This window comes from Octopus bimaculoides, chromosome 16 (assembly GCF_001194135.2).
Source record: "Octopus bimaculoides isolate UCB-OBI-ISO-001 chromosome 16, ASM119413v2, whole genome shotgun sequence".
Lineage (NCBI taxonomy): Eukaryota > Metazoa > Mollusca > Cephalopoda > Octopoda > Octopodidae > Octopus > Octopus bimaculoides.
In genome coordinates, this window is record NC_068996.1 from 6,630,555 (window position 1) to 6,631,352 (window position 798).

Consider the following 798-nt stretch of genomic DNA (forward strand, 5'->3'; position numbering starts at 1 on the left):
ACTTGGATCCAGGTCAGCCCAGATCAAGCAGTCGTATGATTAAGGACATTCCAGCAGTGGCCATCCAGTATATTTATGGGTAACTAAGACTACATCATTAAATGTTGAAAGTGGTGAATTAGCGAAAATCATTAGGGTACCTTGTGGTGTTTCTTCCAGCTGTTTTTACATTTTGAGTTCAAATCACACAGAAGCGAATTTTTACCCCTGCAGACTTCTAAAGGGCCACCTTAGGGTGGTGGATTGGTGATTAGAGCATTGGACAAACTCATCATCATCATCATTGCCATCATTATCATCATCATTTAGTGTCTGCTTTCCATGCTGGCATGGGTTAGATGGTTTGACTGGAACTGGTAAGCTGGAGAACTGTACCAGGTTCCAGTCTGATTTTGGCTTGATTTCTACGGCTGGAAGCTTTTCCTAATGCCAACCACTCCAAGAGAATAGTGGGTGCCTTTTGTGTGCTACTGGCACAGGCAATGACTACAATTTCATATGGTTTATATATACATGTATATATGTATGTATGAATATATACATTAGCTATGGCAGTACATATTCTGAAATTGGAATGATACAGAGAAGATTAGCTACGGCAATCCTGCACAAGGATGAAATGCAAATTCGTGAAGCATTCCATATTTTTTTTATAGGCACAGTAGTAGCTGTGTGGTAAAAAGTTTGCCTCCCAACCACATGTTTTTGGATTCACTTCCACTTTGTAGCACCTTGGGAAAGCCTTGTGAGTGGATTTGGTTGATGGAAACTGAAAGAAATCCGTTGTACATATATATA

The 798-nt window shown here is 40.0% G+C and overlaps 1 non-coding gene across 1 annotated transcript; it reads left to right on the forward strand.

Annotated features, from left to right (window-relative positions):
* The first annotated feature begins 537 nt into the window (after positions 1-537).
* Positions 538-649, forward strand: LOC128249652 (U6 spliceosomal RNA). The gene has a single exon (XR_008265768.1). It is a non-coding gene; the product is annotated as a U6 spliceosomal RNA (small nuclear RNA).
* Positions 650-798: the final 149 nt, after the last annotated feature.